The sequence below is a fragment of the Equus caballus genome, chromosome 23 (genome assembly GCF_041296265.1).
Source record: "Equus caballus isolate H_3958 breed thoroughbred chromosome 23, TB-T2T, whole genome shotgun sequence".
Taxonomy (NCBI): Eukaryota; Metazoa; Chordata; class Mammalia; order Perissodactyla; family Equidae; genus Equus; species Equus caballus.
In genome coordinates, this window is record NC_091706.1 from 21,871,890 (window position 1) to 21,894,816 (window position 22,927).

Consider the following 22,927-nt stretch of genomic DNA (forward strand, 5'->3'; position numbering starts at 1 on the left):
AGAACATTCTTCACAGAAATTGAACAAACAATCCTAAAATTCATATGGGGGAACAAAAGACCGCGAATTGCTAAAGCAATCCTGAGCAAGAAAAACAAAGCCGGCGGAATCACAATCCCCGATTTCAAAACATACTATAAAGCTACAGTGATCAAAACAGCATGGTACTGGTACAAAAACAGGTCCACAGATCAATGGAACAGAATTGAAAGCCCAGAGATAAAACCACACATCTATGGACAGCTAATCTTCGACAAAGGAGCAGAGGGCCTACAATGGAGAAAAGAAAGTCTCTTCAACAAATGGTGCTGGGAAAACTGGACAGCCACATGCAAAAGATTGAAAATTGACCATTCTTTTTCACCACACACCAAAATAAACTCAAAATGGATCAAAGACCTAAAGATTAGGCCTGAGACAATAAGTCTTTTGGAAGAGAATATAGGCAGTACACTCTTTGACATCAGTTTCAAAAGAATCTTTTCGGACACTGTAACTCCTCAGTTGAGGGAAACAATAGAAAGAATAAACAAATGGGACTTCATCAGACTAAAGAGCTTCTTCAAGGCAAGGGAAAACAGAATTGAAACAAAAAGACAGCTCACTAATTGGGAAAAAATATTTACAAGCCACTTATCCGACAAAGGGTTAATCTCCATAATATACAAAGAACTCACACTGCTTAACAACAAAAAAACAAACAACCCGATCAAAAAATGGGCAGAGGACATGAACAGACATTTCTCAAAAGAAGATATGAATATGGCCAATAGACACATGAAAAGATGTTCATCATCACTAATCATCAGGGAAATGCAAATCAAAACTACACTAAGATATCACCTTACCCCCGTTAGATTGGCAAAAACATCCAAAACCAAGAACGACAAATGTTGGAGAGGTTGTGGAGAAAGAGGAACCCTCATACACTGTTGGTAGGAATGCAAACTGGTACAGCCACTATGGAAAACAGTATGGAGATTTCTCAAAAAGTTAAAAATAGAAATACCCTATGACCCAGCCATCCCATTACTGGGTATCTATCCTAAGAACCTGATAACAGATATCTCAAGAGTCCGTTGCACCCCTATGTTCATCGCAGCATTATTTACAATAGCCAAGACGTGGAACCAGCCTACATGCCCAGAAACTGATGACTGGATAAAGAAGATGTGGTATATATACACAATGGAATACTACTCAGCCATAAAAAAAGACGAAATTGGCCCATTCACAACAACGTGGATGGACCTCGAGGGCATTATGTTAAGCGAAATAAGTCAGTCAGAGAAAGACGATCTCTATATGACTCCACTCATAGGTGGAAATTAGTATATTGAGAAGGAGATCTGATCGGTGGTTACCAGGGAAAAGGGGGGGTGGGGGGAGGGTACGAAGGGGGAAGTGGTGTACCCACAACATGACTAACAAAAATGTACAACTGAAATCTCACAAGCTTGTAATCTATCATAACATTAATAAAAAAAAAAAATCAGGTCCCTCAGAAATATCAAATCTTTCTTTTCAAATAGATGCATTCAAGGCTATCAATTTCCCCCTAAGTACTGCTTTTGCTATACCTTATAAATTTTAATGAGTTCTACTTTAATTTTCATTTAGTTTAAAATACTTTGAGACTTCTTCCTTGACCAATGTGTTTAGTAGCGTGTTGTTTAATCTCCAAACATTTTAGGATTTCCAGCTATCCTTCTGTAATCGATTCCTAGTTTAATTCCATTATGGTCTGAAAACATACTTTGTACAATCTCTATTTATTTTTGTGAAAGTGTGTTTTGTGGCCAAGATCGTGGTCTATCTTGGTGAATGTTCCATCAGAGTTTGAGAAGAATGTGTATTATCGGATGAAGTACTCTACAAAATGTCAATTAGATCACGTTGACTGATGGTGCTGTTCAGGTCAACTGCATCTATACTGATTTTCTGCCTGCTGAATCTGTTCATTTCTGAGAGAGAGGGTGAAATCTCCAAACATAACAATGGATTCGACTATTTCTCTTTGCAGTTCTGCCAGTTTTTGCCTCATATTTTGACACTATGTTGTTAGATGTATACATGTTGAGGACCGTGTGTCTTGTTGGAGCACGGACCCTTTATGGTTATGTAATACCCCTCTTTATCCCTGATAGTTTTCCTTGTTCTGAAGTGTGCTTTGTCTGAAATTAATATAGTTACTCCTGTTTTCTTTTGGTTAGTGTTAGCATGGTACATTTTTCTCTGTCTTTATTTGTAATCTATCTGTATCTTTATTTTTAAAGTAGGCATTTTGTATACAACATTTGATTGGGTCTTGTTTTTTTAATCCACTGACAGTCTCGGTTTTTTAATTGGTGAATTTACACCATTTATATTTAGTGATTTTTTAAAAATACGGTAGGACTCATATCTACAATGTCTATAACTGTTTACTATTCATTATATCTATTCTTTTTTCTTCTCTTTTTCTGCGTTTTCTGGTTTTAGACAAGCATTTTATATGATTCCATTTGCTCTCATCTCTTACTATATCAATTGTTCTTTAAAAAAGTTTCAGTGGTTGCGGTAGAGCTTGTAATATATGTTTATAACTGATGTAAGTCCTCTGTGACATTGCTTTCATTCCTTTCACTTATCCATATACTATAATCACCCAATACATTGTCACTATTATTATTAGCTCAGTTGAGAATAAGAGAAATAAAAAGTTTCATTTTATCTTAATTTATTCCTTCTCTTCCTCTTTTTAATGAAGATCCAAGTTATCATTTTCCTTCTCCCTGAGGAACTTTTAAAAAATATTCATTGCAGAGCAGCTCTGCTGCTGATGAATTCCCTCAGTTTTTGTTTGTCTGAGAAAGGTTTTATTTCTCCTTCACGTTTGAATGATAATCTCACTAGATATAAAATTCTAGGTGGGTGGTGTTTCTTCTTCTTTCAACACTTTAAATATTTCACTCCACTCTCTTCTTGCTTGCATGGTTTGTGATGAGAATCCCGCAATTCTCATCCTTGTTCCTCTAGATGTAGGCTGTTTATTTTCCTCTGGATTCTTTCAAGATTTATCTTTTGGTTTCCTACGGTTTGAAGACGATATGTCCAAGTATAGACTTTTTTAGTATTTATCTTGTTGGGGTCTTTCCTGAGCTTCTACGATCTATGGTTAACCTGTCATTAATTTTGGAAAATCCTTGGCCATTATTACTTCAAATATTTTTCTACTCTGTTCTTTCTCTTTTCTCCTCCTGGTATGCCAATTACACATGCTACATATTTTGAAACTGTCTCACAGTTCTTGGATATTCTGGGCTTTAAAATTTTTTTTCTTTTTCTCTGTGCGTTTCAGTTTGCAAAGTTTCTATTGACATATATTCAAACTCACATATTCCTTCCTTGGCCGTATGCAATCTACAGATGAGCCAATCACAGGCCTTCTCCATTTCTTGTACAGTGTTTTTGGTTTCTAACATTCCCTTTTGATTCTTTCTTAGAATTTCCCTCTGTCTGTTGACATTCCTCATCTGTTCTTGTGTGCCATCTATTTTTTCCATCAGAGCCCTTAACATACTAATCATGGTTATTTTGGATTCTATGTGTGATAATTCCAAAACCTGTGTCAATATGAATGTGGATCTGATGCTTGCTTTGTCTGTTTAGACGGTTTTTTCTTGCCTTTTAGCATGCCTTGCAATTTTTGGTTGAAAGCCAGACATGCTGTATTAGGAAATAGGAACTGAAATACATAAACCTTTAGTGTGAAGTTCTATGCTCATCTGGCTAGCTGTTGGGCTGTGTTTAATATTTACCATAGCTGTGCATGTCAGAGGCTTCAATTTCCTGTAGTGTCCTTGCTTTTGTGTTTCTTGTGTCTTTAGGTTCCCCTAAATCTCCTCCTTAAACAGAGCCTATGCCTTGCAACTCTTTCAGCTATGATCCCATCACTATACTGCAGCCCTGGGGACGGGGTGGGAAGATGTTAAGGGAGGGGATATAATTAAATCTTTTAGTGGGCCTGTGTCCCTGGGTTGTGACGTTCACAAGTGTTTCTAAGCTTTTTTTTTTCTATTCTTGGAACTCTTTAGATGAGACAGGAAGGCTACAGGGGGCTGCAGTTGGGTAATTGCCCTTCACCCACGTGGGATAAGGCTTGGTAGTCTTTTCCCCTGCTGAGGAGGCTTCTATTACGGAGCACACTCAGGGGATATTTCAAAATCCTTTCAAAATGGTAACCTTTCTCCCCCACCCTCCCGTGCCACCAACATCAGAGTTTCTTCATGGTTCTTCACTGTGAGAACTTGGTAGGGTTCCCGGAAGTAAAACTCACGAGTAGGTGGGGCCTCCTCTTAAATGGTCCTCCAGGAGTTTCTCACTTTCATGCTGGCCCACAGGCATCCTCAGCAATTTGTCAGTGTCTTTTACGTGTTTCTACCAGTTTATGGCTCTAGTGGCTTCTGCTCCAGGTAAGCGGATCTTAACTGTGATTCTCTGCATTCACCCTCTCTGAAGATCTTGGGTAGTAGTTTGCCCTGCAACCTCAATTCTCTCGTGACTTCAAGAAAAGCCATTGATTTTCAGTTTGCTCAGCTTCTGTTTCTCCTAAAGACCGTAGTAAAGACTCCCAAGCTCTTTAAGTGTTGGAGCTGGAACCAAAAGTCACTCCTCAAAGAATAATTCTTTATTTTCCTGTTCCCTTTCTCACATTTTTAAATGAGTTTGGCTGGGCCAGAGAGACACCTAAAATGGGAAGTCTGAGGAGAGGACAGACCATTGCTCTCTTAGGGGAAGAGGACAGGCAGAACTAGGGCTTCAGGGAGGACTAAGGATTCCATTTAAAGCTCACAGACTATCTGGGTGTGCTGGTAGGTTCCCAAATAAAAAATCCCAAACAGTGATTCTGCAGTCCTTGATTCAGTCATTTAGCGTTTCAGATCTGTGTAGGAGAACACCGTTCCCAGCACTTGATCATGAGTCATCTTGCCACGTCAGGCGCCACTTGCCAAGCCTTCCTTCGTGTTGGGCAGATCAGGAGAACAGAGCTGAGTCTCTGAGCAGATGCCGGAGCAAGAGCTCTGTCCCAGGATACAGGGGCCTATCTGAGGAAGCACAGATGTGACTGTGGGCCTCAGAGTCTATGCCCTCCTTGAGCAGAGGACTTCTGACTGAGAAGATCAAGTGTGGACCTCATAGCCAAAAATCCTCCTTCGAGGTTTTCAAAGAAGGAAAAACTGAAAGTATTTTATCACCTTTAAAAATTAATAAAAGGAAGGAACGCAAAATTATAGGAATTAAAATAGAGAGTCGTATTATTCTTGGATAACAAATATCTGACTTTCCTAAACAGAGAAGTGAGACCAATGAGTCCCAGCCACTCCTTCTTTTCTTTTTGTTCTCAGTGTCAGGGCAGAGCCAAGAGGAGAAGAAAAGGTGGAACACCAAGTGGTAAGGTTCTACCTATCCCACCTGAGCTCTCCAAGGGTGACCCTTCCTGTCCTTTCCATGAGGTCCCAGGTCCATGGTCTCTGAGGATGTCAGTCGCTAGATACAGTCCCTCTCAGAAAACAGAGCCCTCAGAGGAGAGGCTCATGGGAAAGCAGTCAGAACCTGAAACATTTCTCAGATTCCTGCTCTGCCCACATCTGGGCATGAAGCAGTGATGGACCTGGGCAATGGGCGTGGCCCAAGAAGTGGCCACATGAGATGTCAAGAGTCAGAACTTCTGTCTCCTGACCTTGTGAAAGTACTTTGACTTCCTGGATGATCAGATTCTTCCTTGAAGTAACCAGTGACCTATGTTCCTCACGTGGTGTTTTTGAGCCTCACGTGGGATGACATACATATAGGAATGAAAGCCCTTTGGGAATGATAAAGCAACATACATACGTGAGCTTTATTATTATCATTAACCGTGCGATCTTGAATCCTCATTCTTGGAGCTCTCCAAGTCCAATCTACCAAGGGTACCATCAAGGACATTCTACTCTGCCTCCTCAAAGATCTCTTTGCTTCTGTCTTCATCACTTTCCTGGATTCCCAGGTTGGAGAGCTTGCCAGAGCGAAGCAGAGGAGGCAAGGAAGGTGCTTTCTCTGCTGCAAAGGTGACTAAACACAATCCTTCTTTCCTGTATCCCGCTTCTTAGCAGGGCCTAAGAATTTCTAGGGCCTCAGTGAAACGTGAGATTGATAAGGGAGGGAAAATCCTCAGATTTCGAAATCCAGATTGTGAAAGTCTTGGGGAGAAGGAAACAACATAGATTGTGAGCTCAAGGAAGTGGGGGGATGTGAAAGGACAGTATGCAATGGGTGCCCCTACCTCTGTCAGACCTGCCAGGGCCCCATATATTTGTTCTGGTCCTGGCTGCAGCTATATATCTCCTGTCTCCTTCAGTCCCCGGGGCCAGCATCGCGATACCATCTGCTTTCGTCAACTGCTATGTCCAGACCCCTCCTGTGAGGTGTGCAATAGCACAACCGTGGAGGTCAATCGGCTGCTGTTCCTGGAGGACCTGGAAGATGATACTGCCTCTGTGTCCTCTCTGGCTTCCACAGCTTCTGGGACTGAGTCATCATTCACTCTGTCCTCTGCCTTCTCAGAAGTCCCTCCAGGAGACCTAACACCATCCCCTCCACCTGACCCTTCCCCACCGCCCCCCTCCGTTCTCTCACCTAACCCGACGACACCCTTAGCTGGCTTTCTTTCACCCTCACCACCGGGTCACTCTATGCCACCAGAGCCTTCTCCTCCCTTGGAGTCCAAATTCCCAGCAGACCATTGCCCACCCCAACCCCTTGCCCTTCCCCCTCTCCCACCACATGACACCCAGGCAACGGGTCCTATTCTCCAACCAGAGGCCACTCTGTCTCTGAATACGATCTTCTCTCTTGACCGCACCCTTTCCCAAGATATTAACGCCTTACCAAATTTGTCCCCGATAATCAATCCCAATGATTCACTAGCTTGTCATCACCCACCACCAAGCCTGTCTGTCTCACCACCGACAGACCACCCTTTAACTGTGACTCAATCTAAATCGGTTTCCATCTTATTGAAGTCTGTTCCAGAGAACTCATCTGCAGATAGCCCTGGTGGGTTGTCCGCTGATGTCCCAACAGTCAGAGGCACTGACCATTCAAGTCTGTCCATTTCAGAATTCTCTTGTTGTCAGGCTCCTGCCAAGAACATGTTCCTCCCCACATTATCACACTCTGATTTTCAACGAGAGCAAGTTTCCCTCCGTCTACCAGAGACCTGTCTCTGGGGAGACTCTGCTACCAATCGCATGGAGGCCAGCAGCCATTCTTTCCTTGGCCTTAACGGCCAGGCATTCTTGGCAAGACAAATAAAAAAGAGAATGGATTTCCAGATTTTAGACAAGAAAGAAAAGGAGGAAGGACTACTTTCAAAACAAATGTGCTCAGAAAACCAACGGATGTCTTCAGGGAATTCACTGCAGCCACTTGACGTACAAGACACCACAGCCCCCAAAACTGGCTGGGACATCACAGGCAAACCAGAGCAGCTGAGCATTTGTCAACAGCTACTGTATGTCAAGACTTTGGGAGAAAACTTGCAGCAGAAATATACCCAGCTCTTTTGGGGTCTTCCCTCTCTGCACAGTGAGTCCCTGGTGGCCACTCTCCTGGTTTCTAGTAGTAGTGCCCCACTAGGGTCTCATTTTGTCTTATTCAATGGAATCTGTAAGGCTTCTGCAGTCAAGATGTGGGATCAAGAATCTCCACCACTTCCCCATTCTCACCCTCCTCCCCTCCCCGATGTACATCCGCAACCCTTCTCTCAGACCAACTCCCAATCCCAGCCCCCACCTTTCACTCAGGTCCGGCCCCATGCCCACCTTCAATCCCCACTCTCAATCCTACCATCTTCTTCTCCATCCCAGATTAGGGACCATGGAGTGTCTTTCCATAGATCCCAGATTCAGTCAGACTCTCATAGCTCAACTGAAAATCAACACCTGAAATGGTACATGTTGCAGAAGCAACAAGAAAGTCTGTGGGGTTTAGTCCCTGCATTCCAAAAATCTCAAGAAGCCACTTGTCCTCGAGCTCTCACCACTCCTTTGGTCAGCCAGTCCTCCCATGCCTATGTACCAGTCTCTGTCCTTCCTGGCCATGTTCATATCACCAGCGAACCCCAGGATAAAATGGAGCTCCACATTCCAAGGAGGCTATTCTCACACCGCTGCCTCCATGCCAGTAGGAATCTAGAGTCTCTGTGTAAATGCACAGAAACATCTCGGCAAAAAGGCAGACGTGCTCACTCACAGCTCCGTCAGCTTCAGGGCCAGAGTAGCAAGGATCTAGCAGACTGAATTGAGTTTCCCAGGAAGCTTCCATGAGACGATCTCAACAAAGTTTCGACCGAGGCAGGACGTGAAGAGGAATCTTGGATATATCCTAGAGAAGAGACCAGAAGATAGTCCTCAAAGGGTCTCAGAATGCTACCTACTAAAGAGTCTGAGGGCTGCCTCAGAGACAGAAAGTAGCTGTGTGTGTCACTCAAGGAATTACTCAGGGAATGAACTCTTAAATGTCTCAAGGAAGGACACAGACCGGAATGAAGTGAAAACCATTCTTACATTACATCTAAGCCAGAAGTTTTGGCAGATCACTGCGGGGAGGGTCCCCCTCGGGGTGTGGCATTCATGGCTGGCTGAGGACAACCCATCCCCTCCTTCTGGGAGTTCCCAGAACAATATGGAAAACAGACATTTGAAAAACATAACAGTAGGTGGGGTCCACCCCCAGATGACCACTCCAGAGCTTTCTTTTCTGGATCCCAACCCCCGACAGGTGCTAGAAACCCATATTATAAGGTTTCGCGTGAGTCAGAGGTGGGGCCAACCCCTCAAAGTTCTTGAATCCATAAAATCCTATACGTTGAGAGAAGCCAAAACACGACCCCTTCCCCAACTTGACTTTCTCTCCTCAGCCAGCTATATTTCTGGGGTGGATTCCAAAGCTGAGGTTTCCAAGCCCCTTGAGGGCAGCTCTAAAAGTTTTCAGGGAAATAAGGTGAAAACAACGAATTCAGTCCCCATCCTGGATCTTCCACTCCCTGCTACCTCATCTGTGGGCAACGAAGGACAGGGGGCCCTAAAACCATCCCACTCTGATATCGACCAGGAGCTTGCCAAGGACATCCAGGCAATCGAGCATGGCAGACAGACTTCAGAGATCCTCACACACAGCTTTATAGACAAAGTGAGTCAGAGGAAGACTGCACCAGACAATAACAGATGCAGCCGAGAGGTGCCCACAAGGCAAGCTGGGGCTGGACATGTGCCAAGGGATGAGAATGTGAGTTCCAGTGATAGAGAGGACATGATTCAGGGCCAAAAGATGGTGGAGAAGAATTGAAAACATTTTTCCACGTCCACCATGAACTTCAGGGAGATATTCAAGGCTGAGGAGCTGTGCGTTCTTACATCACAATCTTGTGACATCTTGACAACCAACAAGTTGGGAAGCTCCCAAATGGCAAATATCAATGTGAGCAAAGTAGAAACTACCCTGACCAGTGACTGCCCCTCACCAAAAATACCAGTTCCCCAAGATTCCAAACCATCAGACATTAAAACACAGCTCCTTACCGAGTGGAAGTTTCAATTGAAGGGCAAGGAACATAGCCAGCCTAAAGGCTCTCCCGCTGACATATCCCTTACTTCAGATAGCTTGCCTTCCGACTCCTCACTGACTCAGTCCCAGAGCGTCTCCAGTGGGGACATGGGAGCTTCCCAGGTGCTGCAAGTCCACTTGGAGGACAATGGGGATTGGCGGGAACCCTGGGCCTCTAAGCATGTCTCATGGAAATGCCAGGATAGGAATTTCCTACCAGCTGCAAAGACAGTGAGACCTCTGGACTCCAGAGCAGGAGAATGTGGAAGCGAGGAGTCAGGAGTTGGGACGTCTAAAGCCAGAAAGAAGAGCCACTCTGCTGAGGACAGAGAATTAGAGGGCACTTCCCCGTATCTGTCACAGAATGAACAGTTTCCTCCTGAAAGTTACTTCAGAAAAAAAATGAGGCCGTTTTTTCAGTGGATTAATTCCAAGAAAAAAATCACAGGGCAGGAAAGTCCCCAGCAAAAGGCCAAGTTCACGTCAACCTTTGCACCGCTCTGAGACCCAGCTCAAAGTGCAGCTCTCGTGAGCTGTGGGCCTCCTGAAGCTCATGAGCTCATGGCAGCCATCGGGAAGATCTTAGAGGAGAAACTAGCATGTAGATACGAACCTGAGGCTGCAGAGTTAAGTCAGCAGAAGGGGGAACTGCAGGCCCAGGTAGAGCCTGACGAGGGACATCCCTCCAACTACGGGGCTCTCTCTGACCCACAGCCAGGGGAATGGGCAAGGACCACATCCTGCAGCCAAGATGCTGTCCCTCCTGACAAGAGTTTTTGTACAAGGGTTAGACACAAAAGACACAGGATCAGACAGCCCTGGAAAGTTGTGGCCTTCAAGGACCAGCATTTATGCCAGAGTCAACCCCCTTCCCCACCCTACAGGGACTCTGTGCCCCATCCAAGACCCACCTACATGCATGATGTAAGCCACGTCCCTCTGGCCACCCTCACCTCTAATGAAAGCACTGTGTTCAGAGATCTGACTCTTCGATTCAAACAGGAAATGCTTCTCCAACACTTCCAGGGAGGAAAAATGTCCCCAAAGAAATCATTCAGTCCTTGTTGAGAAAGCATTGCAGTTTTCACGGGAACACATCCCCTGATGAGAACCATGGTTAGCACAACCAAGGATACTGATCGTCCTCAATAAATGTTTCTGCTAAGACAGAGTAGTGTTCTCTGTGTGGTGCTTTGGGGGAGTGGGTTTGGGGTTGCCAGCGCTTATGCTCAGGGAAAGGAAGGAGGGAAGTCAGCTCTGACTGATTGCCTCTTTTGGTTTCTGCAAGATGACCAGTCCCTTGTAGGGGGCCTGACAAGTGGCTTTCTCAGTTTTATCTTGGGTCCTGTATTTGACCTTACTCAGATGTCCTGTACTTAAAACACTTTAGTTTTTCATAAAAAGTACAAAAAGTTTACTCTAACAACTTCCGGGCCTTTTCAAAATGAGAGAAACCTTCAAGTCCAGAACTTGGCTCAACTTGTCTTTCCATCTGCTCCCTCACTATCCTGAACTATACACAGCTGCAGGGTGGGATGCGTTCCTCTGGAAGGATACAGCCAGAATTTCCCCTCGTTGCCTCAGAAAGTTTTGGAATTGGAAGTGTGGGGGTGTTTAGGCCCTGAGGTGAGTGGCAGGGGGAAATGCTGCTCTTGGATCTCTTGGTGAGGAACGAATGTCACCTGCTCCTAAGAGCCTTTCTCTCCCTCAGGAAGTCTGGGTGGTGGGCCACGTCCCCACGCCTCAGCTGACCCTAACGAAAATGGGGAGCAGTCCACCCTTCCCCTTCCTCTACCCTTCCTGGAGCGGAAGGGAGGAGAGAACTCGCAGCTCTGAAAAGGACCAGAGATAGGAATATTTTCCTGAAAACGGTGACTTACCTTCATTTAGAAAACGTTGCTGATTCCTGAGTATCTCACAGGTGAGCAGTCAGTGCAGGTGTGTGTATGGATGGGTTTTGCGATTGTGGACACTGGAGTGGCCAGGGCGGGGTCCAGGAACTGGGTGGGTCCCGCCGAAGAATCTGTTATATGTGGGGTGTTAATCTGTCTGGAAGGCACATTCTGAGCTCAACAATGAGGTCTCCCCGCATGTGAGGACACGTCAAGGAAAGGGCAGAGCCGCTCCCGAGGGAAACTTCCTCAGGATGCCCAGCTTGGTAGAATTATTGCAAGACCAAGAGATCACCTGGCTATCACTTGTAGGAATGGTCGTCGGGCAGCCACTCAGAATTTGGGGCAAAAGGAGACAACAAGTAGGGAAAAAGGAATGGTGGAGTGAGTGGAAAAGGAAGGAAAAAATGAGCAGGGGAAGAGTGACCTTATCATCACTCCTCATGATCCCTGAGGGTCACTTCGAGCTCAAAATGTCCCTTCCAGACAGATTAACACCCCACATCCTGGCCATCCACTCCACCCAGCACTACCTTACCTAGGCCTCACCTCCTGGAGACTAATCAGGGCTGGGGGGAGCACAATGATACCGCTGCAGCTAAGAGAACTTGGGATAGTCTTCGAGATTGAAGACAGTATCTCCAGGAATGTTGTCAAGGAGGTTGTCCTCTCATTTGGTGCCTGCCTTCCCAGCCATGCTGCATCTTACACCAAGGTTACAGTAATTTAGGGGTGTGTTAGTTACTATATAACAAATACGCCAAAAGTTAGTGGCTTAAAAAACCGAGTATTTATTAATTCATAGTTTCTGTTGGTGAGGAATCTAGGCAAGGCCTACCTGGGTTCTCTGCTCCAAGGTCTCTCACAAGGCTGCAATTAAGGTGTCAGCTGGGGCTGGGGTCTCATCTGAAGGCTTGACTGGGGAAATACACACTTCTTTGCTCACTTCTATAGTTGCTGGCTGGATGCAGTTCCTCAAGGCCTGTTGGACTGAGAGCCTCAATTCCTGGATGGCTGTTGGCTGGAGTTGGCTGGAGGCAACCTTCAGTTCCTTGTCATGTAGGCCTCTCCAACATGGCAGCTTGCTTCATCAAAGCCAGGAGAGAGTCTGCTAGCAAGACAGAAGGCACAATCTCGTAAACTAATGAGGGAAATGATATCCCATCACCTTTCCCTTATTCTATTAGTCAGAAGCATATCACGCGGTCCAGCTTACACTCAAGGGGAGCAGTTTATGCAAGGGTGTGACTAGCAAAAGAAGGGATCTTTGGAACCTTCTTACAACTCTTCCTAACACAAGGGTTTTCTTCTTGGCCATCCCACTGAGTTCACCGAAGCAAAAGTGACCAAAGGGACCAAGTGGATCCTTGTGCTCATCCATATCCACGTCATCAAAGTTAAAGCTGTTTAATGGCTAAGCGGAGTAACGTCTGGTAAGAAAAACATCAAAGAGATTGAAGCACCCAAAGAAGGAGGGAAAGGTGGCATGGAGGTAAAGGCGGTGTGGGGTCATCATGAATGGTAAAGTGAAAGGAGCCCTTAGAGCCACCTGCCTCACCACTGCCAGTATTCAGACTTAGAGGGGAGGAAAAATTAGGTGCAAGACGGCTCATCCTCGCTCCGCCACCGTATCTCCACTCTGCTCTAGCTCCCCGACTATAGGCCTAAAGAAGCAACCTTCAGTTCCCATAGAGATAGCCAGGCCTATAGAGGAAGCAAACCCTACAGCTTGCAAGGTTTAACTTCTGCTCTTATTGATATATTTAATATAGCACATCCGTCATTTCAAATTTGCTTCTCACAGCTTGAACACCAGAGAGAATGAATCACACAATCGATGGCAAAGCCAGTACTAGGGAATTCAGCATGTAGCTCCCATTCTGGGATGTTTTCCATGAACCCATTGCCAAAGAGCTTCTAACCAAGGGAGAGGTGGTGGCTCAAAAGGGCTGACTTTCTGGCTGGGGTCACAAAACAAGTCATACCTGGTGCCCAGATATTTGCTTCTATTCAGAGAAACACTGGAGGAGGCAACGAGACAGAATTTGCACACTCAGCACATCTAGGCAGTGAACTGTCCAAATGAGGTGACAGTACCACCCAGGAGTGATCCCACACTCTTGTTCTGCTTCTAGTACTGTTTTCCTTTTTCCCAGATTCCAGTTCCTATGGGAAAGCAGGACTCTTACCAAAAGAAGGAAAACGTGTTAGCTGAACAGTGACTGGAGAGATGAGGATGAATTTCTCTAGAACCAGATTTCATGGGCTTGCTGCCTATACCCAGAGATCAGTGCTGTGCAGCTTGGAGGGCGTGGGGGGTGTGTGTGTGGGTCTCATTTACATGATATTCTGTGGCGCCCGAAGAACTTTCAGTGACATAGAATGTGATGGGAATGGGTTACCTGAATTTTTATACCCTCAAGCCCACACTCCTAACCTAATGTCAGGGCGAATAGAGTGCATGAATTGACTGGTACCTTGATGTGGCTTGGGTATGGGAAGCCCAGATCCCAGCTCAGGCACTGTGAATTTCTCTGGTACCAGGTGCTGCCTAAGGGAATCAGCTTTCTTGAGGCAGCCTTCACATGGATTAACACTCAGAACTGTGCCCTAATCTGCAGCCACAATGAAGGGGCCCAGGCTATGAGAAGGGGCTCTTCTCTCTCTCTCTCTCTCTTTTTTTTTTTAAAGATTGGCACCTGAGCTAACAACTGTTGCCAATCTTCTTCTTCTTTTTTTCTCTTTTTTCTCCCCAAATCCCCTCAGTACATAGTTGTATATTTCACTTGTGGGTCCCTCCAGTTGTGGCATGTGGGACGTCGCCTCAACGTGGCCTGATGAGCGGTGCCATGTCCACACCCAGGATCCGAACCAGTGAAACCCTGGGCCGCCAATGCGGAGGGTGCAAACTTAACCACTTGGCCACGGGGCTGGCCCCGGGGCTCCTCTTGAGGCCTTTCCTCTGGAACTTCCATTGGCGCTGGATCAGAGCCTAAATTAGGCTATTTTCCTGGGGTCACAAGGACACGTTTTGTCTTCCTCAGGGAGGCCAAGTGGAAGCTCAGAGATTTGTGGAGGCTGCCTCCCTATCTCTCCCAGGAGACTCGGGGTCTGTTCCTGCCTTCTATGGGGGCCAGGAGGTAGAGAAGGAACTGAGTATTATGCAAGTTTAGCAATGCTTCACTGTGGGAGGGGGTTGGGCTGACAAGAGTAGGTAATTTTCCTTTGCAGGGATTCTTGCCCAGCTTGAGGCAACCTTCATTTGAAGCGGGATAATGCTGTTTCTGCCCTCCACCTGAGGGGACTCCAGAAGGAATAAAAGTTACCTTTCCTCATTTGTCTTACGGGAAGTTCTGGGCTTCTGGGTTCAGGAGTTATTAATGGCTTTCATGTTTCCTGAACCCAAACAGAAGTTGTGAGATACCTGTTGTACAGTCCTGTGCAGACCCTCATGTGGGAGGAGACTTTAGCTGGCTGCTCCAAGGAGAGAGGAGATAGGGGTTGACACAAGTGCTGGGGTGAGAGAAGGAGAGTTGCCTAAAGGTAGCAGTGTCTCCAAGACCCTGAGAATCAGGATGTAGAGACGAGTCCCTTAGGTGGACGGGTTCTGTGTGGAAGTCCTCTAGGAGACAGCACAATGCTTTAAGGGATGAAGTGATGATGCTGAGATGACTAATCATCAAGCCCCATCATCTTGAGAGCTGTCGCAAGACACGGCATTGCTCACACTTAGCACAGAGGCTGTGCAGCCACTGGCCTTTCAATGGGCCTGAAGGGCTTGGGCAATGAAAATCCCAGGGGCAACCAAGACGGACTCAAGATCACAGGCTCTTACCTACGTATTTGATGGTGAATACTTAACTAAATAGGCAAACAGCTCCCATTAATGGCTAAGATTGTATATCTTCCTACCCTTTAAAATGGGGTCTTTGAGCCAGATCTAATTTAATTTAGAAAAATTAAGTACTGCTTATTGGACTTCAATGTTGTGAAACAAATCTATGCTTTTTATGTATATTATCCCACTTAAACTTTACCATGCTTTGAAGTAGGTTTCTTTACCCTCTTTTATAGAAGGGCACGATCTGAAGGACAGAGAAGGTAATATATATTCAGAGTGCTAGAACAGAAGAGGGAGCCAGGGATGGAGAGCCCCCTTACCCTGTGAGGGATTCTTTGGATGTAAATGATGGCAAGTACAATTCAACTGACTTTAAAAACAGGATCTGTTGCCTCAGGCACCTGAAAAAGTTCTGGGAGTAAGGCTGCCCTCAGGCAGGAGGATTCATACTGGGGCTCAGCTGATGTCATCAAGTTTCAGTTTCCATCCATTTCTCTGCTCTAGGTTCTGGACTGGCTACCTTGTAAGTCTGTCTGGCAAGTTCATAGCTACATCTTCCAAACTAAAAGCGCAGCTAAAAATGGGTGGTTTCTCCCACTAGTCCCTTCAAAAGTCCCACTGTGCCTTATTGTCTCCAGTTGGGTCACATGCCCACCCCTGACCAATCACTGTTGCCAAAAGCATGGACCAATCTTTTTGGCCAAGCCTGAGTTCAATGTCCTCCTTTAAAGTAAGAGCGTTAGTGATAAACAACTCCACTTGACATGGACTGAAACTGACAACGGGGTTAGATCCCCAGAGGGCAAAAGAAGGACTATTTTTGGAAGGTGAGTGAATGCTGAGTGTCAAAATAAAAACAAAAACAAAACGGATGTCTACTTCAGCCCTCTCTCTCACCACCCCATTTCTGCCTTCTTGTCCAGAGTCATGCCATGCACTGAAGGTTAGAGTTAGAGGAAATGCCAATTCTGTGGAGGACAGGAAAGGAACTCAAAGTGGAAGGAATCAATCAGAGGCCCCAACATCCATGTGGATAGACCATCCAATGATCTGACCTCTCACTGTCTGCTCCTTCTCATCTTAGAGTCCTTTACCTTCATTCCAGTTCAGTTATGGCCATAGCCTAGAACTTATCACCAGCAACACTTGTGTGTTCTGAAAAAATACAGTCTGACATTCCACCCTTTATCCTCTCAGCTTATGCCCTCAGCATGCTAATTCCTCAACCTATTCAGGAACTACAAGCCGCTCTATACTTTCCCCTGCTCACCTGACCACCTTTGTCTTCATTTCCTCCCTCTCCAAGGAAAACTTCATGGGGCATCACTTAATGCTAAACCTAAATATACTGCTCTGCTCTAAACAGCCTACCCCCTTCTTTCATTCGTCCTGTCTAGCAAAATCCAACTCTGCCTGTTTTAGCACTGCCTTCAAATAAGAGACTGCTTCCTCTTGGATAAAATCACACAAGTGTCTTTGTGCCCCATAAACTTCTGTTCTACATCTGTTGCTCAGCTCCACCACTGCCTCAGAATCCAGCCATTCCTCCTGTGTTACCATGTGCCAGACGCTCTTCCAAGCACTTGGGACACCCAGTGGAGGCAACAGAGGCCCTGTCTCGGGGGAGCTTCTGTGATTGTTTTCTCAGTCAACTCTCTTGCCCAAGTTCTCAAAACAATTCCACTTTCCTACACCTTGTCCACACTCCTCGCTCACTGAGCATATGTGCTGGACCACCAGAGGGAAACAGAGAAGTCATCAGATGGGAACTTTTCTGCATAAAAACTTCAAAACAGAACAAAACCAAAACCCAAATGAGATCCTCCATCTCTTCTTTCCTCCTTCCTTCCCGCCATACTGAAAGGTTTCCCTCAATGCTTTCCTTAATCCTCCCAACCTGGGATCTGCCCGCCCTCTCCAAGTCGCAACACTTTCACATGTGTGGGCTATCTGCCTTAATTATCTACTTTTCCAGAGGACCAAGACTACATTTACCTCATCACAGCTGGAAACACCAAGCAGAGCTCAGAGTCCTCTGGAGGAATACATTGGCACTGGGAGGGATCTACGGGGAGGTCCTGCCCAGCATGCTCTGGGGTTGGGCCACGTCCAGGGGCAGGGCCTGAGAGACTCTGAGAGCCTGTTTGGCTTCTTGAGGGCGACGGCACCAGCAACATGGCCAGACATCTCACCTCAGGCTTCTGGAAGATATGAGTTGAGATTTAACTCAAAGACAGGTTCTGAGGAAGGTTTCTGGATGCCTGAGTGACCTTCCCCACTGCCCAGCCGGAAGGATCCTTTCCTCCATCTGCCATTTCCATTACGGTGGGCAGGCCCTCACAGCCCCTGGGCCCCCAGACTCTCACTCCAGGCCCAGCTTTAGAAGGTGCTCAGAGGCCTGGGGGCAGGGCTGTGCCTGCCCAACTCCACCCCCTTTGACGATGGCACTCTGAGGAACTCCACCAAGGTGAGAATAGTAATAAATAGAGTAACAATATTGACAACTGTTAAGGCTTCACCTTACACTGGCTGCCTGGCCTTGCACAAGTAGCCTGAGTCTCAGATCTCATCTATTATGTGCAGATACTGACGTGTACCGATAGGGTTGGTCCTCGGAACTGGAATGAATGAGTAAAGAGTTTTGAACAGCGTTTACCTAACACTAGAAGTTTAATATGTGCTACCCATTATTATCACTCATTTAAAGTGCTAGGCCTCCTCTCTATTATTTTAGAAGTATCGATTTACCACTCATGCATTCTTCCTTCCCTCAGAATGAATTTATTTAGCACCTAACATGTGCCAGACACTATGCCAGGCTCTGGGATACAGTGGTAAGCAAAAAGGTAGAGTCTCTGCCTTCATGGATCTTACAGTCTAGAGGGGAGATCAGGTAGAAATTCATCAGACAAGATTGTGTAAATGTCCCACGTTACATTCTATGAAGGGTTCCTGAGCTGGTTGTCGGTGCCAAGGGATTTTAAAACATGGGGATTGGGCCTAACCAAGGAGAAAAGGGTCTTCCTCACCCATCCCTCAGGAGCTGATAAGGCTTAAGAGGTAAAAGGCAAGTAGGAGACAACTTGGCAAAGCAGGGAGGGAGAAGTGTTCCAGGCAGAGGAATCTGGGTGATGAGAGCAGAGAGAGTGAGGAGGGAGGAATGTGATGCAACAAGAAGAGGGAAAAGCGTGGGAGGCACAGACTAAGCAGAGTTCTCTGGGCCAAATCAACTAGTTAAGTCTTTGGAGCAATGGGGAGCCAGGGGAAATTTTTAAGTTAGGATTTATTTATATGTGTAGGGTATTCAGATTTTCGTTGTACTATTTGAGTTTCCAAAAGATTACTGTGAATTAATACTGTGAATTAATGAATTACAGTGATTTAATGTGAAGAATGCTTTGGATGGGGTAAACAGGATGTGAGAGACCAGTGAGAAGGCCACTGCAGTAATCTACGAGAGAAATGATGTCAGCATGGACCACAATGGTGGTGGCCAAAGTGGAGTAACGTGGACGGATGTGAGTGGCATGACTGCATTAATTCTAATAAGACGGAACATTTTTCCTTTTGTTTCGCTCCAGTGCCCAAGAGGTACAGCTTGGTGCAAGATGTGGGGTCTTTTATAGAGTTGGACAAGTCCGCAGACACGAAACATTTGAAAAGGCTGCTTGAACTGCTGACTAGCCAAAATCAAAGAGGAAGTTGACCTTCAACCCTTTGTTTTATTCCAGCTGCAGAAGTCATTTTCAGTTACTCTCTGACTCAAGTAAACACCGCTCCCTGTCACCTTATCCCTTTGAGGGTTGGTTCACTTCTAACTTTTCACTGGGACATGATTCTCACCGACAGCAGAAAGTTCGGCACCCAGACCTGCAGATGTGAAGACACTTGCTCCTCTCTCGAACTATCAGTACTTCTGGGAAACACGTCCCAGTGCCAAACTGTCCTGGTCCTGAAATGACCCCGTTATTCGGGGAGGTAGTAAAGGAAATTACATGTTTTAAACCCCGAGTGGCACTCTCTTTGGACATCGAAAGGTGTAAATGATAAAATACTTGCTAGACTTAAAGACCAGGGAGTAAACGGGGGGCTGGATGCTGCCCAGACTCTGTGTGTCAGCAAAACATATCTGAGCTCAGCGAAGTAACCCAGGACCAAGTGTTCTCCTCAGTGGAATAATTAGACAACAGAGGTGGGCAATTTAGAAAAGATCACTTCTTCTGTCCCTGCTTTAGAATCTCTAATACAAACAAAACCCAATCCTTAGCAAGATTTAAGAGCACGGGACAAAGACTGCTAGATGTTGAACTGCTGGGAGTGGAGCCCACGTTTTATTTATCTTTGTATCCAAACACATCCGCGGTGCCTGCCACGAGGCAGATACTCAGTGAATGTTGGGTGGATCAAGGATTCCTCTGTGTTTTCATGGGGTATTTATATGGTATGGGAATTCAGTCATCTTTTGCCCCACTAGGTACAGATGGATGCTTTCTGTTCTCCATGTTTACTTTGAACACCATTTAGCTACAGGGATGTTCTAAAATGAAATAATAAGGAAACCAGCTATAGTACTATTTTATATATACAGGCAGATACACTTTCTGACCACGTGCAGATATGAATGCTCTCCCTGGAAGATGCTGTTGTAACCTAAATTGCTCTAGAATGAGGTTAGAGATGGGGAAGAAAGGGAAAGTAAGGTAAAACTCACAGCTTAATTCCAGACAGGTTTGCTGCTTTAAAAATGAATTTCAGGTGCTTCTTGGCATACTTGGCCCAAGCACTGGAGATTTAACAGTGATCTGTGATTTGGTGTGACCCAGAACATGGCCCAATGGTCCTCTATCCTTTGAAGCAGTCAGTCTGTTCTCTTCATTGCTGTTCTGGACTTTCTCACCATCACTCCCCATCAGGGCCCCATTCCTTCTGCTCTGTCCTAGTGGAACAGTCCCTTGACCTTCATTCTCCCACTACTCTAGTCTAGACTTCTCCTTGTTGCTAGATTACTCTATTATTGCTCCTCAAATTGTGGTTCCCAGACCAGCAGCATTAGCATTGCCTGGGAGCTTATTAGAAATGCAGATTCTCAGGTCTCACTCTGGACCTACTCAAGAAGAAACTTTGATGTGGGGCCCAGCAATTTTAACAAGCAAGGTAATCTCCAAGGTGAGAACCACTGCTGTACGCAAAGCTCAGTTCTCAGCATATCACCCCTTTGCCCAATACCCTTTATTGCTTTCCTGCCGACAGCCACATGAGTGTGTGTGTGTGTGTGTGTGTGTGTTTGTCTGTGCACGCCCTTCTATCCAAGGCCTTCTGCAGTCAAGCACCAGCTCATGTGTCCCCACGCAGGGAGGTGTGTTCCACAGTCATCCTAATGGGTTACCTGCTCTTCCCTCTGCTCTCCTGCCGCCTCTCTCTGTTAATGTTGGGTCCTCTGCTCTGAATACCCACCTCCTCCCTCTCCTTGTAGAAACCTTGCTCATTCTTTAAGGCTCACTTAAAAATTAATATTTATGTAAGGAATCCATACTTGTGCCTTTAAAGCCAAATAGTACTGAAGGCTTTATAAAGAACCGTGACAGGCCCTCCCCAACCTCACAACCCCAATCCTTCCTATCCCCTCAGTTCCATTCCTCATGGAAAGCACTTGAGCCGCTTCTATCATTGTTCTTCTGGTGTTTACCTCTATTTATATAACGAATGCGCAAATACTTGTATTTAAAAGTAATTTTAAAATATTAGACACTAACTTCTTGCCGTGATAGATAAAATTTGAGTAGGTAAAATTGCAGGTGGATGAAATTTGGTCGACACCCCATTCCCCTCTTCACTCTTCTCAATCTGTCCTCACTTAAATGTTTATTCACGCAAAGTTCATCTTGGCATGGAAGGTGACCCCTTTCCTGGAACGTGTTCAGAGACTGCTCCTTGCCGGCTCCCACAGAGCTGTGTATCTCTCTTAGTGCACTGTCCCCCTTGCCCTTCCACGTTTGTATGTATGTGTCTCCCATTCCCACCAGCTTGTAAGAGCCAGGAAAGTCTAATCCCTCTTTTACTTTCTCTGAATCCTCCCAGGGCAAAGCACAGGGCCTGGGATATAGTACACACTGAGCAACGTGGCCCATTTAACCGTAAAGTAAAATATCTGCCTGACCTTTGAAGCTTGCTGGTGTGACAGCAGTACTTGGAATGAGTCTTCCCGTTCCAATGTGGTTTTCCAGCATTATTGTGGGGAATAGTAAACTGGAGTCAGGAGACTTGAGCCACACCACCTTCTTGGTGACTTCTTTTAAGACCTTGGGGAAGGCACTTAATGGTTTTGCTTCCGTTTTTTCATCTATCAAGTGGCACCAATAATATCTATGGACAGAGTCGTAGGGAGGACCAAATACAACAGCACAGGTTATCAGGTATAAGGCATTGCATTGATTCCTTATGTTTAAAACAAAAAGGCAAACCATTTTCTGGTAGCACATAGGGCTATAATGAACATTAAAACCAACCTTTAAATAGAAAACTTCATTTTTAGATGATCCAGGGGGTCTTTCTTCCAAGATCAGCCTAAGATTTTTTCGGAGGAAACTGTGTTCTCATTGTCCTGAAATTTGAAGCAAGAAAATTCAATCATTTAAGACCATTTGCCTATTCTTACTTGTTGAGGAGCAATCAGCACTACTGCCACCCTTTTAGCCTCTGAAGGGATTGTAAGCTTTGTCTTGATTTGATGGCTCAAAAATAAAATCTACCAAAGGCACGTTTTCTAAGCCTTGTCTGGCTCTACCCATTAGAAAAGTGTGAGCTACTGTTCTATCATAACTAATTATATTTTAAGTCTACAACCAAGTCTCAATTACCAAGGTTAATGGGACCACATGCACACATAATTCTCTCTTACATTTATACAGTGCTTTTAACTTCTTCAAAGCACTTTTCACTGTACTGCATATATAAGACAGATGCATTTTTTTAAATCCACAAATAAGGTAAAAAATGAATCTTAAGATCAATAATTTCAACTTTGCACCTGTCAAAAGCTATTAGAACTTGCAAAATTGTCTAATAGGACTTTCATTGCCCTACTCTCCTCTCGACCCCTCTCAACTAAGGCCAGAAAAGACAGAAAGATCTGGAGGAATCTCCAGAGGAGAGGAAGCCAGGGAGGGAAGGAAGCCAAGGACCTGGGCCATCCACATCCTGGATCATTAGCTCCTCCGTAACTGAGAATAACTGACTGTATGTGTGACTATGGCCAGAAAATCCAGAAAGAGATGAAAAGGCAAAGAAAATGACATGCGAGTAACTATTTACAGGGTCTGTCATTGTCATTCTCTCAACAAGCATTATTGAGTGCCTACTGTAATGACAGGTGCTTTCAACAAAGAGGATGGACACAGCAATGAACAACCCAGGCAAGAATGCTATTTTCATAGTGATGACCTTCCTGAATGGTGCAGACAGACAACAAACACAAAGACACACAACTTCACATAAACGAGATAACTTCAGGTGGCACTAAGCTCTGTGGAGTGCATAAACACAGGAATGTGATAGAGCCTTGTGGAGG

At 45.4% G+C, this 22,927-nt stretch overlaps 1 long non-coding RNA gene across 1 annotated transcript in view; it reads right to left on the minus strand.

Moving 5' to 3' along the window:
* Positions 1-12,290: 12,290 nt before the first annotated feature.
* Positions 12,291-22,927, minus strand: part of LOC102147588 (uncharacterized) — a 452,754-nt gene continuing 442,117 nt past the window's right edge. The window contains exons 28-31 of the long non-coding RNA XR_011431371.1: positions 21,867-21,961; positions 21,518-21,723; positions 17,356-17,561; positions 12,291-12,627 (exon numbers count right to left, since the gene is read on the minus strand). This is a non-coding gene — a long non-coding RNA (uncharacterized lncRNA). The remainder of the gene's footprint in view (positions 12,628-17,355; positions 17,562-21,517; positions 21,724-21,866; positions 21,962-22,927) is intronic.